The sequence below is a fragment of the Halichoerus grypus genome, chromosome 1 (assembly GCF_964656455.1).
Source record: "Halichoerus grypus chromosome 1, mHalGry1.hap1.1, whole genome shotgun sequence".
NCBI lineage: Eukaryota > Metazoa > Chordata > Mammalia > Carnivora > Phocidae > Halichoerus > Halichoerus grypus.
In genome coordinates, this window is record NC_135712.1 from 131,506,555 (window position 1) to 131,522,512 (window position 15,958).

General features: G+C 37.7%; 1 long non-coding RNA gene across 13 annotated transcripts in view; it reads left to right on the forward strand.

Moving 5' to 3' along the window:
- LOC118534488 (uncharacterized) overlaps positions 1 to 15,958 on the forward strand; it is a 124,656-nt gene that overhangs the window by 46,887 nt on the left and 61,811 nt on the right. For 8 of the 13 annotated variants that reach the window (XR_013447786.1, XR_013447787.1, XR_004916696.2 and 5 more), the window contains one exon: positions 3,464 to 3,801. The exons of 2 other annotated variants lie outside the window; for them this stretch is intronic. This is a non-coding gene — a long non-coding RNA (uncharacterized LOC118534488). 3 more of the 13 variants (XR_013447785.1, XR_013447796.1, XR_013447793.1) reach the window with 3 other exon arrangements.

Genomic DNA, 15,958 nt, shown 5'->3' on the forward strand with positions numbered 1-15,958 from the left:
GTCTGCTTCTCTCTCTGATCCTCCCCCCACTCATGTGCTCTCTCTCTTATTCTCTCTCTCTCAAATAAATAAATAAAATCTTTAAAAAAAAATTCAATAGTTTTTCATTTGAAATATGTAACATGGTTTCCCTTTTCACGTGTGTTCATCTTCCACCTGAACAATATTTGTTTGTTGAGGATATAAATGCCTCTGCATTTAGCTTTATAGTTAGACAGCAGGTTCGGTCTGATTGCACTGAATAAGGTGCAGTGATTTGCACTCACTCTTTCATGAGATATTAATTTTAAAGGATATTGGAATAAACCCTATGCATTATATAGATTTGCCTATTTAAAGGTGTTTGTTTTTATGACTTTCTGATTATTCTCTCACTGTCCTAAGTACTAAACTATCTCTTCTTTATTTAGTCATTATTTTAAGGAGCTATGAGCATCATGTGCCAACTTTTTAATTTAATTGATTAAAAGAAATACGCATTTTCTTAATCACAGTTTGCTTGGCCTTGCCTAGCTCAGCCTGCAGTGGGGGAAAAATTACAAAACAAGTAAATAATTTGTCCTTTTTTTGATTTTTAGATTTTATTTATTTATTTGACAGAGAGAGATAGCGAGAGCAGGAACACAAGCAGGGGGGAGTGGGAGAGGGAGAAGCAGGCTTCCTGCCGAGAAGGGACTCAATCCCAGGACCCTGGAATCATGACCTGAGCCGAAGGCAGACGCTTAATGACTGAGCCACCCAGACGCCCCTGTACTTTCTTTTTTTAAGTTTTGAACGTTAAAAGTAAATGTAAAATCTTACCCAAATAGTCAATACTAATTAAGTGATGAAGTTGTATTTTAAATACATAATTCAATGGAAAGAAATATCTTATGTCTTTTCTTTGAAAATCAAATACTTATTTGTGTTCTTATTTTTGGGTAGGAGAATCTGTACATTTACCTCCAGGAATAGTACTAGCTGGATTGTTCCTGTTAATAAGACCAAAGGAAATAGAAACCTCAGCGTTTGCTCAGTTCTGTGCTGGGTGCTATGCAGAGCAAACAGAAGTGCCAGAAAACTTCATTGCCTTTGAGTGTGTGTGTGTGTTTCAGTGTAAGGGGGAAAATAAATTCTAACCATACTGTAACTTTGTAGCCCTTAAACCTAGCAGATCATACTACTCCTTTAGTTATGTGTCGATGTACATGTTTGCTGTGGTGGGTGTTTGATATATTATGTTAGCTTTTCTTGATGTGGTTACACATCTTGCAATGAATGACTTCCTGGTTTTTTTGTATAGGAACAACTAACACTAGTGTTATGCTTCACTAAGATTTAATATTTTTCAATTTTAAAAATCCATTATTATGCTGTTATTTTTTAACCCCTACTATTTGCTCAGCTCCAGAAATAGAAACAAATAAGATGAGGCTTTTGATCTCGTTGAACTCCTAGGTTATTGGTGGAGGCAAAGGGGCTGCAGACATCGGAGTCACAGTGCACTGATTGAGGCAAGCACCAGCTACTCTGGGACGGGGTAGGAAGAAATGTCTAGTTCAGGGAGTAAAGTGGTAGGGATTGAGGGATTTCAAAGAAAACCCCATGGAGGAAGTGGAGTCTGAGCTGAGGGTCAGGGATAAGCAGGATTTAGTTAAGTGAAGAAGGCATGAGGAAGGCATTTTAGACAGAGGGAACAAAGTCTACAAAGCAAGGATGCAAGAAAGAACATTTGAAACACTTGTCCTTGTAAAATGCAATGACATTACCACTCACAAAAATATAAGCAAAATTGAGATGCCAAGTCTGGGTGATTGATATCCCATTTCACATCTGAATTATTGCAAAATCCTTAAATACAAAATGTGTACTCCCTTGCCATTGTTGAAGAGCTGAATGTTTGAACATGTTTCCTTTTTGCCAAAAGTAAACTCTTCATAGTGAGCAAAAGTTTTCCTTAATTTTCCTTATTATACCTTATTAAGAAAAAATACAGATTTTCCTTGATCAATAAATGACATGAGCAATTTTATACATTTCTTTGGAATTAGCAATACAGGATGGGGAAAAATCCCGCTTTGGTCTGAAGCTATCTTCCTGAGCCTGTTAGCAAATTTGAGACCCTCATGCCTTGACATCTGAGATAAAGCTGCCAGCCTCATCAGGAACATCATCAAGTACAGGATGTCCTCTCTCTCTCTTTCTCTCTCTCTCTCCCTGTCTCACAATCTCTCTCTCTCTCTCTCTCTTTCTCACACACACACACACACACACACAAATAATGAACTTCATGCATTTTCCTTGGGAACAAAGCAACTGGTATCTTTTCTTCAACAAAGCATCATGTTGGACATTATGGGGTATTTTTATACTTTGAAAATAACATTTAGGGATTTTCATTTGGTATACTCAGTACAGAACCTGAGAAGTTATTCTCTTGGGTCCAGATAACTGTCTCTCAAGGTATATCTTAGACGATCTAGGTCAGAATCGTCCAGGATATTTTAAAAAAGTAGAAATTTCCTAATTCCACTCAGGGTCTATTGAATCAGGATCTCTAAATATGGGCCCACATGGAATATTTTCTGCAAGCCCCCAGGTGATTTCTGATACCCTCTAGAGTTTGTGAACCATTGGTGTAGATCTTGCATCCCCTTTGGCCCAGGGGTAATCTTTTAGGACCAAAAGTAAGTGAAAACCAGTAGCGTATGTTTGACTTGATCCACTGAGCTTTACAAGATTATCTAGAGTTCTCAGAATTGTAGTCTTTCTTGATTTCAGGATTCCTTCTAATCATTATGGAATACAAACATCACAATTTTTTTTTGCACATACAATACTTTCAGAAGTCCAAGGCTCAATTTTATCAGCCAAGGGGCTATTAGCATTTATTTCTCCCTGGTACATTTCAATTTATCTTACAGAAAATTTTTTATTCTTTATTGATTTATACCTCTCAAGATTCCATTTGCCTACAGTTTTTCTTTTTTTTTTTGGTATTTATGATGGGCACTTAAACCTATTTAAATTATTTCTGAGCTACACCTCCCTTTGAATGCCATAAACATTTTCTTGGGTCACCAAAATGTCTAGTGTTACTTTTCCTCTACTTCTGATTTAAAAAATGTCCCTAGTTACTATTCCTCAATATGGTTTTTGCCCATGAGATCTTTATTGCATTAGACAGTGTATTAATCCCCCTGGCCATGTTGTAAAAATCTCCTTTTGAGTCCTCCTGGATTTATAACTGGAACAACTAAGGAGCAGGAGCGATTTTTTAATGTTTTCTCCCATCCTCTGCTTTTCCATGACCAGGTGAAGAATGAATGGACATGATGTTGTAAGATGTTTTCCACTCTCATCAATGCTAGGAAATCCAACATATACGGGATCCCCCAAATTAAGTGCAATCCCATAGAATAGCCAGAGTGAAATCGAATCCTCTCCACTTCTTCTTTCTGAACTGTGTTACCCTATTTTCCAGGGTCCCACTGGGAAGTAAAAATTACTATGAGTATCATGATAGAAAAAGTCTATTATTGGAAGACCATACACAAATATGGGAGAAGATGAAGAGAAGTCCAAAAGGAAGACTTGAAGGATCACATAAAAATCACTAGCCAGCCCTTCTGACACACTATACAAAAGAACAAGTGATAGCTTACAGGAAAATCTGGAAGCTAAGCATGTCCAGATGCTGAAGTTGTATTATGAAGGACAGCTGGTCCAGAATACATGCAAGCTGTTGCCTCGATGTCAGGCGGTGGGTCTGCGGTAGCTGTTGATCAGCAGGACCAGCAGTTTGGAAGAACTGGACACAAGGTAGGGGTTAAGCAAGGACATGGTGGAATCCACTGGCATCTCTCCATCTATTTCTCACTGCATCTAACCATGAAAACCTTCAGAGCATAATGGCAGAGCTTCACCTCCACCTATCAAAAATGTCATGTGAATTTCTCTTTGGGTCAACTTTAATCTAGAAAGGATTAAAGGATGAAAGGAGGTTTAGGGAAAATTCTTCCAGCGTAACCAAGTTGACAAGTTATCAATACAAAACCTCCATAATCATTATCTGTTTGATGCATATAGTTTTATTGTTCCAGGCATTATGTTTTATTTCCTTTCACAATAATAACCAAGATTTTGTCTTAACTTACTTTAAAACAGGTAGAGAGCTATAGCCTATCCCTCCCTGCCCTTCTGTACTTTGTACATTGTTGATACTGCATAAATGTGCTTTTTCCTAACTGAATTGGGTGAAGTTTTGAAAAGTTAGTAACCAATCTACATGTACACTCTTGAGAAGCTGTATGAAGTCTCTGAGGACACTGGGAACCGTGTCTTCATGACTCTCATTATAAGTCACTCACCTTTCTGGATCTGATCCCCCACATTTCATATAAGAGTCTCTTGATGATAGCGTACATTAGGTCCAATCCAGGGAACCATGTGAGTCCTTGCTGCATAAGAAACCACCCCAAAACTTGGAGGCTTAAAACAAGAGCAATTCTTATTTCTCTTGATTCTATAAGATGGCTGGTTATTTCCTCCACTGCTTTTACCCAGGTTCACTCATGAGGCTGAGTTAGCTGGAGTATCAGCTGGCCTGCAAAGTCCAAGATGGCTTCACTCATGTCTGGCACTGGAGCTTGCTGTTGGTTGGAGCATCTTGTCTTTCCTTCATGTGCCCTTTGATTTTTCCAGGAAGCTAGACTGGCTTCCTTACATGGTAGCCTCAGTGCAGCACTCCAAGACAGCAAATTGGAACCTGTAAGACCTCCCAAGGCCTAGCTTCAGATGTCACATAATGTCACTTATTCACATTCTTTTTATCAAAGCTTTTTACAAGACAAAGCCAGATTCAAAGGGAAGGAAGATAGTCTCCATGTCTTATGAGAGATGACAGGTGTTGAGGCCATTTTTTTCAAAGCGCAGTACCAAATTGAAGTTGGAATTATTTTACAGTTAGTTTCTTTAGTAAGAACCCCACCACCGCTACCACCACCACCAAACACACACACACACACACGCGCACGCACGCACACACACACTACATAGGAATTCTTTTATCGGGGGTTCTTAGCTGAGGTGATTTTTTCACCATCTTTCTCAAGAAACATTCGGTAATGTCTAGAGACATTTTTGATTCTCACATCTGATGGTGGGGTTGCTACTAGAATCTAGTGGGTAGGGGCCAGGAATATTGCTAGAAGTCTCATAATTCACAGGACAGCTCCTGATAACAAAGAATTATCTGGTCCAAAGTACCAATAGTGCTGAGGTTGATTAACTCTGTCTTATATGGAATATAATTCTAGCAAGTTGCCAGAGTAGAACTTAGGTCAAAAATAATACCTAAAGGTATTCTTTTTACCCAGCCTGAAATGATTTAAAATTTTGAAGGGATCATAAATTTCCTTTTGGATGTAAAGGGACTTTAGGCATTCTGCCTTTCTAGCATTCATTATTTATGAACAAACCGTTTTAGATAGAATAGGAACCACTCAAACCCTTCTTTAAGATTCTAACTGAAAATAAAACTTAGATTTTTGAGACTTTCCCTATTAGTTTTAATTTTCAACTCTCATTCTGGCTTCTAACCCAAACCTAAGGGATGTGTGTACACACACACACACACACACACACACACACACACACACACAATGTTTTAGCTACTTCTGTCAGAAATCTTTTAAGGGCTTTCCCACATTGTTCTAAAGGCTGACAGTATGTATTAATTGACCAACGTGCTTTTCTCATTAACTCAGGAATAACAATTTACATAGAATCCTGTGATCTTTCAAACTGTATCTATAAATATAGGCTGATAGAAGTTAAAAAACCTACCATGGATTCTCCACCATGTTGTCCTTAGGGAGATTTAGATGTTCAAGGTTTCCCCTCCAGAACAAAGGAAAGTGCAATTTAAAACAAAATGAGATAAATTGGTAATAACACAAAACACATTAGAATTGTATTCAGTATTCAGTAAGAAATCAGAGTTCTTTAGGACAGAGAAAAATTAAAATGCTGAAATGGGAAACCATGGACAGCTTCTCCATTGAATTTTTAAATAAGAGTTTAAAAAACAGAAATGGGTTTACTTATGCACCATAGCTCTGTTTCATATTCCAATTCCAGTTCTTAAGCTGCTCTTGGCTTGGATGGTCATGACGTTGGCTTATTCACCTTTCTTACCCAAACACACTACATCTGCTCCACACCCCTCCTCCCCGCGCCGAATGTGTGTGATCACAGGTAGTTTCCCTTATCAACAAGGATGTATTGACATTTCCTCTCAAGTGACAGAGGCTGTTTGTTGTTGTCCCTGCTCCAAAGCAGTGCTTACTAATGATTGTAGAGGGGTAAATTTTTGAATGCTATAATAGACATTTACTACACCAGCTCAGGCCTGAAGATTCCTGTCTAATTGAGAGAGAAAAGGGGGGGAGGAAGAGAGAGAGAAAGAAAGAGGAGAGAGAGAGAAGAAATTCTTGTAAATTCAAGAATCCATTAAGATCAACAAAATAGTTTCCCTAATCTATGGATGAGACCAAATTCACAACTATAATTAAGATCACTTCAGTTGCCTCAACAACAGATTATTTCCTCTTTTCAGCTAAAGGGTTGATGTCATGAAAGCAATATTTTACTTGAGAGAAATCACTGAAATCTGTTTGCTTAACAAAGCAATTATTGATAACTTGCAATTGCTTATTGCTGCCCAAATGATCAACTTGTTAGCAAAAGCAGTCTCATATCTCAGTAGTGATGTGTACTTCTATTTCAGAGAAGACTGACAAATAATATTTTGTCATAGAGATATGTCAGAAAACAATAGGCCTTAAACTCTGAGATGTCATATCTACATACGCCGGCAGGGTGTTACCCAAGTACTGAACACATTGTTTGAGTTTTCTGCTTTGGGAGTCCTGACCTTTGGCCTTCACTCCATTTCTCACTTCTAAATAACAGTCATGGATAATGGAACCAGATGTCTTTACCTTGTAGTGTCACAGAAACAATATCTTCCTTGGGAGACCTTAACATAGAGGGATCTTCCAAGGAGCAGATACACGATTTCATTTTGAAGTGCTCTCAGAATGCAAACATTTTCTTTGCAACCACAGCAGAAAAATATAGACTTCCCAGGCAGGCCTTCTTCAGCCTTGAAGTAGCTGTTTTGTTTGCTTTTCGTCAAGGCTTTTTCTTCCCCACACTCAGAAGTAGATGGGCAGCAGTTTCTGGTGACATTGGCCCTAACTTGAGTTCTTGAAAATCTGAAACACTAGTTCTGAAGTATTTCTGCACCGAATCCCCATGGGATAGCTACACTCAAATGACTCACAAGGATAGCTGTACCCTTCAAACCACTTTAAGGCATTTCTTCCTTTAGATTGTGGCAATAAGGAGAGTGCAGGAATTAGACTCCTTTCCAACAGCCACGAGAATACCACCTGACATTTACAGAGTGTTGCAGCTTTTCAAAGGACACTTAAATGCATTGCAGAGAGAGGCAGGAGAGTGTAATGGTCAAAAACTTTGGCTCTGGGGTCAAGGTGACATATTTTCAGTAATGTACAGGCTCAGTTTCTTTATCTGTAAAATATTAATAAGAGTGCCTAAGTTGCAGCCTTATTATAAAGATTAGATGTATGTAAATAACTCAGCTGTGTGGCTGCGCCCTAGTTAGCATGCAGAACTGGGAGCTATTATTGGTACTACCATAATGCAGGTGGCCTTTTCACCATTCGTGTTTCATATATTCAGACCTTAAAATAGTCATTATAGATTTATTGCTAATGCACAGAATTAAAAAAAAAATCCACATCAGAACTGAAGTCCCTGGAAAATTTGCTCCACGTCCCTGCCAAGGGAGCACGAAAGAATAAGACAGGCAGTAGAACCATCCATGACCAAATAAACCACATTCTCATTAAAAGCTCCTCCAAGATCATGGATTCCAGCTGACATCTTCTAAATCATATCTTCAAACATGGTGAACACGGGCTAAAAACATTGAGGTTATCAATTTTGAACTGGAGTCTAGCATTTGTATAGTGCTGACAGAGCACCAGCTAGAGCTGAAACAGATCAACTATGCTTCCTATTTCCGTGCTCCATGCCATCAGGAACACCTTCTTTACGATCTTTCTCGAAGGTGCTAATTCACTAAACAAACAGCACACGTTACCCCGGGCACCAAATCCTTCAGGACGTTCCCAAGTTGCCCATATTCCTTGGGAGAGTTTGAGGGCCACAGAACGCCCAGCAACTGTTTCAGAACCTGCCACCTGGCGTGCCAAAGAATTATGCACAAGAAAACCCTGGCGGGAAAATGCAAGATGCTAAACTAAGCATCTTAAAGAATAGATGTGAAAGGACTTAAAAGCTTTAAACCACCCGGCAAAATTCAAATTAGAAATGGATAGGTAGTCACATAAAGGATTTGAATTAGAATACAGAAATAACATGCTGAAGCCTGACATTCTGGTGTAGCAAAGCCATTCACTGATTCTGAAATGGAACACTATTCTGATACACTACATTTTATAGAAGTCCCAAATGCCAAAATTGGAACTTCGACATGTATGAACAAGGGGGAATCCTTTAAAGGATAGGCTCTCCTTGAGCATTTAAAAATATGACAGATCTAAAAAATTATATACATGTATCTTTTATAGGAACACATCACATTTGCGGAAAATCTAAGCCAAGGTTGCCCTGAGTGAGGGCGCTCAAGGAGAGCAGAGGAGCCTCGAGCACCGCGTTCTCCGTCTATTCACAGGTTGAAAAGGACAAAGGAGGCAACACCTGGACTGAATGTGCCTTTGCCTTGGTGTCATTCCAGAACTTTGAACCATTTACTTTTTTGTTTTCTCCCAACCCTGGCCACAAATACTTTCTTTTCTTATTAGCTTTTCATTGAGAAAACTTGAGAAAGAAGTGAGACTTCAAGAGATTGAAGTGTGTTAAGTATGTCCACCCAATGTGTTTAAGAATACTCTGCCATTTTGCAATTTCCATCTTGTCCTTCCTTTATGTCTATTACTATGGCTTTGGGTCTGGTGTTAACATGTTAAAATGTGTGTGTGTGTGTGTGTGTGTGTGTGTGTGTTAGATGGTTCTATTATTGGAGAATAATATTTCTGAGATGGCATCTCGGGTGAAGTCATATTCTTTAAGGAGTTCTGCTAATTATCTTGGTATGTTTTGCCTGAATAGAGAGAAATATGCTTATTCGCCAAGGTTTTCCTGACAAAACTGTAACTTTCACTTAAAGTTTGCTTTTCTCTGACTCTTAGACACCTCCTCCTTCCACCTCCATAAACACACACACACACACATTGTACAATTCTGGAATGTCATTTTTTTAGAGTCTTCTAAATCTTTTAACTCTTCTCTCTCTTTCTTTTTAAAAAATTCCCATTTTTCTTTCTTTTCCCAGGACCTGTATGAACCCCACCCAGAGTGTCTCTCTAATCCTCTTGTTTACTGGTCTAGTCATGAAATGTAATTTAATTTATTCAGTAAGCTTTTTTTTTTTCCTTCTGAGAATCTCAAAAAGGAAAAGTCATGAAAATTGCTTCTATTGGTCAGAACTTCCACATGTGTCAAAGCTCTGATCAGGAAAGAGAAAAGAACCAATCTTTCTTTTACATGGGAATTGAATGATTTATACAAATTAGTTTGAAATTTGCCACAGAAATAAGATCCCTGGAATTTTTCAGGTTTTTTTTTTTTTTCCTGAAAAGAACTAGTTCTTGAAGATATCATCTGGAACAGAGAGTACATTGTTGGTTTTTTTTTTTTTTTTTAATAATTATGAAGATGGCCTGAGTAAACCTCTGGTTCTAGAAAATTCCTTTTTAGAGTTACTGTAAATATTGAACAGTGGTTCATGAGTCATGGGGATAAACAAGTTTTGCACAAGTTATTCACATGTGCCTCAGTGAACAAATTTTATTTCAGAAAGGACATGCCCTATAGGAGTTAAAATTATGGTATGCTGGGAATTCCAAGATGTCACCCGAATCTGAAAACACTATTGTGATGCAGTACTGCTACCATCTGCATTTTTGGGGTCTATTTTTTTTTTGACAAGGAATCTGAGTCTTCTGGCAAGCAGGATGCCATGTCTTGGTGACTTCCGCCTGAGAGCACATGCACAGCTTCCTGTTTTGGTCTGATGGCTTCCCCTGGGCTTTCATAGATGCAAAATTACTCACACAGAGATGGGTTGCCCATGCAAAAAAGTAGGTGTCTTATTTTTGGAAAGCTTTATTTCACATTATCGTTGTCGTTTTATTCTACTAAGTCTATTTCCTCTTATATTTTACACTAACACTTAAAATGTCATTTCAACTGTCTGTGGGAAATACTTTTTTTTTCTCTCAGGTTTATTCCTCTTGTTCTCTATTTTCCTTCTTCTCCCTTGGTCCTGCTCTAATACTACTGCTTCATTTGCTTACAATATTAATGACCAGCTAAAAATGTTTTATGGTGTACATTGTGAATTCATTGGGTCAACCATTTAAAAATATTTGTGAGCCTTTCCTGTCTCCGCATGTATATATACCCTGGTACAAAGATGCCTCAAATGTTCATTTTGCTTTCAAGTGGTTTACAGTTTGGGTTGGGAGTTATACTTACAGAAACTGTAGTACAAAATAAAAAATGATCAGCTCCTAAAAAAGGTAAAGATGAAGTACTGTGAGGAATTTTCTCATGTACCTTTTTGACCATTGCAGATCTTCCTTTGTGAAGTGTCTGTTCAAGTCTTTTGCCCATAATTTCCCATTGGATTTTTTTAAAAAAACTGAGTTGAAAGAATTGTTACTATGGTCTGGGTGTAACGTCTTGTATGTATGTATTTATTCCAGGACTTGGCTTGTTTATTCATTTTCTTAAGGTTTTAATTTTGATGAAGTCCATTGTATGTCTCTCTCTCTCTCTTTCTATATATATATATATATATATATATATATATACACACACACACACACACACACACACACAAAATATATCTATAGATATGTAGATTTTTTAAGTTAGTGCTTTCTGGGTCCTGTCAAAGAAGTTTCTGCCTTCTGTAAAGTCATGAAGATAATATTCCTGCTACTCCTGTGTTTTCTTCAACGTCTAGGTTTACATCATCTATCATAAGGGAAATGTCGTTAGGGAAATGCAAATCAAAGCCAATGAGTTATCACTACACGCTCACCAGAATGGCTAAAATTAAAAAACTGACAATACATGCTCAGTGTTGGCAAGGATGTGGAGTAACTGGAATCATCACATACAGATGGTCCCCAACTTTCTATGGTTCAATTTAATTTTTCGACTTCACGATCAGGCAAAAGCAATATGCATTCAGTAGAAACAGAACTTCAGATTTTGAAATTTGATCTTTTTCCAGTTAGTCGTACATGGTAGGATCCTCTCTCGTGCTGCTGGGCAGTGGCAGGCAGCCCGCAGCTTCCAGGCAGCCAGGTGGTCACGAGAGTGCACAACCGATATGCTTACAACCATTCCGGTCACATAGGACCATTTTGCTTTTCACTTTCAGTACGGTATTCAATTAATTATATGAGCTATTCAACACTTCCCTATAAAATGGGCTTTGTGTTAGAGAATTTTGCCCAATCGTAGCCTAATGTAAGTGTTCTGAGCACCTTTAAGGTAGGCTAGGCTAAGCTTTGATGTTTGGTAGGGTAGGTATATTAAATGTATTTTCAACTTAGGATATTTTCAACTTACAATGGGTTTATCAGGAAGTAACCCCATTGTAAATAGAGAATATCTGTACTGGTAGTCGGAATATAAAATGATGACATCATTTTGGAAATCAGTATGACATCTTCTCATATAGATAAACATACACCAAACCTATGGGTTAGCACTCATGCTTTTAAGTTTTACCCAAAAGAAATGAAGACATATGTCAACAAAAGGACTTGTACGAGAATGTTCATAGCGTCCTTACGCATAATAGCCGATCATTCATCTGTCAGTAAAAGAGTAGATAAACAAACATTGATTTATTTATACAATGGAATATAACTCAGTCATAAAAAGACATAAAATACTGATATACATGAATAATATGGATTATTCTCAAAATGTTCAGCTAAGGAAGCCTTCCACAAAAGAGTGTCTGCTGTATGATTTCACTTATATGAAATTCTGGAACAGATAAAACCCTTTTGGGATAAAATAAATCAAAGCAGTAGTTACTTTTCAGGGTAGAATGACTGGAACAAAGAAGGAGGAAACTTTCTGGGGTGATGAAAGTGTTCTATGTTTTCATAGAAGTGTGAGTTGACACAAACGTGTGAATTTGTCAACACAGTGAATGTGCACTTAGAATTTCTGAATTTCATTGTATATAAATAATCCCTCCATAAAAATAGTGACAAAAGGCCTGAAGGGGCAAATTGAGCAGCTGATTGGTTAGAAATATGACATTTGGGTTTAAGAATGGTTTCCGTACTCAGAGGGCCCTGGATTCAAATCATAGTTCTGAAAATTAATAACCCTATAAGCTGAGGTTAAGTAATATAACTTCCTTGAACTTCAGTTTTCCATTTGCAGAACTGGAATGATTTCTTCTTTCAAGAGACATTGTAAGAATGTTTGTAAAGGGCTAATCACAAGGGCTGACATAATGTGTTAAATTAATGTCACTTGAATAATTCTCCTTTCTGTCCCTTCATTTTTTTCTTGTTATTATTGAGTGAAGTGTCAGATATGATTGTGAGGTTTTGAGTTACAGTGTTTGGGAAGATGGTAAATTGTTAACAGAAGTACGAACGCATTAGCAAGGTCATACCTGAGAGACAATATAATGGGTTCTCTTTTGAACCTAATGAATTTGAGTGGAGATGTTCTGAATGTAGTCGGCAATAATGGGTCTGGAATTTGGGAGAGAAATCAGAAATGGAGCTTTGGATTTGAGCTGTGATGAACTGGTAAGCCAAATCTCCAGGGGTCAGGGAGAGCTCTGATATGCGGTATTTGCTGATTTCCATGCTGTGAATACTTCCAGCAAGGCCAGTTTCAAGTTACTAAACCAGTTTGCAGAATTCCTGAGTATTTACCAATGAGCTTTCTCCAGCTGGTGCCTGCCGGCTCTAGTATTCTAGTAGATCTGAGTCATTTGCTGAAACAGAACAAGGGAGAGATACAAATCTTTTCTCATCTTGTACCAGGTCCTCTTGCCTTCGGAATAACAATATGTTTGAGTTCTTTTGCTGTGAGTCCCCATTTCTGAATGTGTCTCAGTGGCTCACATCTTTTTCTGCTGTAGAATGGAAATACCTTATCATCTTACGTCCACTGCTTTTAAAGAGGGCCTCCGCAGCACAGTGGTTTACCCACTCTCTTGTTGACATGATACAGTTTCTTTATCCTTTTTTAAAACAGAGGCTGCTCTTTCCAGGGATGTCCAGCAGATGCGTGAACCTGGGGAGGGTTCAAGCACAGCCTCATCCTGTAGAAGGGCAACTCTTCACTGTCTCAGGCAGCTTCCGCTGCTGGGCTCCTGCCTCACTTAAGATTATAGTTCCTTTCTCCCTTGCTGGAGAAGAAAGGAACACTTTCAAACTAAGTTCTTCATCTCTACCTCCCATCCCATCCCCCACCCAGTGCATAAGTCTGTATTCGCCTGAACTGCAGGTGTAGACAGGGTTCAAGTCTCTTTCCGTGGGCTGTTGGAACGCTGACAAACCATGGGATGAGGCTAAGCTCATATTTACTATAATTGAACTGTCCGTAGCAATAAGGACATTTTGTCAAAAGCTCATGGGGACTAATTCTTAACCCACAGACCAGCTAAGATGCTCTGTTAAATGTACATTTCCAGAAATTTTTTGTCCTAAAAATAAGTATTTTTGCACAGATGTTTCTTTTCAACATTGTTTATTACAGAAAACTAAATTAAAACAACCCATACACCCACATTTCCGTAGTAAAATATGACATACCCATTTAAAATAACATTATGTACTTCCTAAATTTATTTATGAAAATTTTTTTATTCACACTATATACTGATCTATTTACCATTTTAGTCTGTTAAAAATATGGAAAGAGAAATCACTGGAAATAAGTTTCTCAAACTATTAACAGTGATTTTTTTTTCTTATGATCAGATTATGGGTGGTTTCCTTCTCCTTCACTATGTACTTACGAGCTTTTCTAAATTTTCTGCACAACAAACAAAAAATGTCTTTAACAAATTCTTAGGACTCCAGAGATTGCCCTTGTATTCCAATATCTTTGGTTTATCCACTCTAATTTTTTAAAGCTAAAAGTCCATTTGAAGTACACAGTCAAAATATTTCTAAAACACATCAGACACGTGTTTTGTGTCATAAAGTTGAGGGTCCTTCAGTCATGCACTGTAGTAGCATTATCTCTCTGGTTATTTCCTTCTACACTTCAAGAAAGGAGGGTAGTTACAAAAATAGGAGCCTAAGCTTTCTTCACTGCAAAGTCATTTTGATTTGTAGGTAATTCAAATCTTCAAACCTTCAAAAATATGTATTACTATATTCTTGAGTTATATTTTTCCAAAAGCAATTTTACTATGAAAAATTTCAAGCATACAGAAAAGTTGAAAGACTATTACAGTGACTACTCAGAAATCCAGCAGCTAGATTCATAATTAACATTTTAATATATTTGCTTTATCACATATCTATTTGTCCATCCATCAGTCCATCTTATTTTTTGATACATATCAAAGTAAGTAGCAGACATAAAGACATTTCACTTTTAAATACTACGTCATGCATATCTTTAGCTAGAATTCAATCTTTCACATTTCTTGTCTTTCAGGGTAAAATCTATATGCAATGGAATATGTAAATCTTAAATGATCATTCAACAAGTTTTGACAAATACATATACCTATGTCACACAAACTCCCAGGAAGTCCTCCCATGTTCCTTCCCAGTAATCCAGGCACTGACCCTCCCAGACCCGACCATTGTTCTGATTTGATTCTACCAAATAATTCTTTTTCCAAGTCTAGAACTTCATATGAATGGAATCCTGCACCATGTAGTCTTTTGTGTCTGGTTATTTTCACTCAGCATGTTTTTGAGATTCATCTATGTTGTGTTTCTTGTACAAGACTTTTGTGGACACCTGTTTTTATTTCTTTTGGGTAAATACCTAGGGGTAGAATTGCTGAATTATAAAGTAGGTGTATATTTAGTTTTATAAGAAACTGCTCAACCTTTTTCTAAAGAGGTTGTACCCTTGTACATTCCCACCTATAATTTAGGAGTCCCATTTGCTCCATATTCTTGGCAACATTCGGCATTGTCTGTATTGTCAGTCTTTTTACTTTCATTTTTAAAAATTTTAGTCATTCTCATGGGTATATAGTAGGTCAGTTGTATTTTTAAATGTGTAAATACTTGCTTGGTTTCTTTGTTGCTCAAGTGGGAAAAAGGCTACAGCCGAGTTTTAGTCCGAGAGACCTGGCCTCACTGAGTCTACAGAACATTGAAATTGCACAGCTCCAGAATTTTGTAAGAATTGATTTATCTCCCATGGGGAACTCTCTTTTCTCAACATTTGAGAGGTATTTACTATAGGCTCCCTTTATAATTATCCCCAACATGATTGTTGGCCCCCTCCTCCTAAGTCCTTCTCTTCTGCTTCTCCTATGTCCCATTCTTCTTGGACCACATGGAGTGTTTACAGAGTTGCTTCATAGATTCCCAGTGTCTCTGTCAGGTAACTTGTCACATGCTTCCTTAAGATATAGGGATTTGTGTCCATCTCATGTCTCGTGTCTCTTCTCTCTTCTTAATCTATAGACACTTTGAAGAAAGGACAACATTTAATTTACCTTTGCATCATCCCCTGCACACAGTAGGTGCTCACTGGACATTTATGGAATACGTGATTGAATGGGAGGTGATGCAGTAGTTTTGAGCACAGATCTGGGGGCCAGACTCCACTA